Source organism: Diaphorina citri, unplaced genomic scaffold, assembly GCF_000475195.1.
Source record: "Diaphorina citri unplaced genomic scaffold, Diaci psyllid genome assembly version 1.1 scaffold48751, whole genome shotgun sequence".
NCBI lineage: Eukaryota > Metazoa > Arthropoda > Insecta > Hemiptera > Psyllidae > Diaphorina > Diaphorina citri.
Window position 1 is genome coordinate 1 of NW_007426065.1, and position 496 is coordinate 496.

At 41.1% G+C, this 496-nt stretch overlaps 1 long non-coding RNA gene across 1 annotated transcript; it reads left to right on the plus strand.

The window, feature by feature from the left end:
* LOC113473612 lies at window positions 1-496 on the plus strand. The gene is made up of 2 exons (XR_003395545.1): window positions 1-40; window positions 415-496. It is a non-coding gene; the product is annotated as an uncharacterized LOC113473612 (long non-coding RNA).

The following is a 496-nucleotide window of genomic DNA, read 5'->3' on the forward strand; positions in this document are numbered from 1 at the left end:
TCTCTCTAGTGACATACCTGTCTCATGATTTTGTTGTAAGGTAAGTGAAAAGTGCAAAAATAAACAATGTCTCTGTTTTGGCAGTCCATTCTTATACATGGTTTGTTGTTTTAGTGGTGTAGTTGCACCAAGGGAGTTGATAGTCTCTACCCACGATCACTTGGCTTGTTCGAAACTGCAGTTAACCATCATGAGGACCTGTGCTTTTCCTTTGAGGTTTGATTGCTCTGATCCCTCCTTTTAGTCCCACAGCAAGACACTGGTTTGCTCCCTGTTTAAGGTCCCTCCGCTATACATGGTTTAATAAAATCTTCCAACTTAAACCAAGTTTAAACTCAGATTGTGGTCCTGTTGTACGGTTTCCTTATGACCATTACTGTGTTAAGTACATATCTTGTCTTTCCTATTTTTCAGGCTGTCTGATCAGCGACATCTGATGGCATCTCCATCGGAGCCGATATTCTACAACTTCCAGTTTGATCACATGACTGAGTCA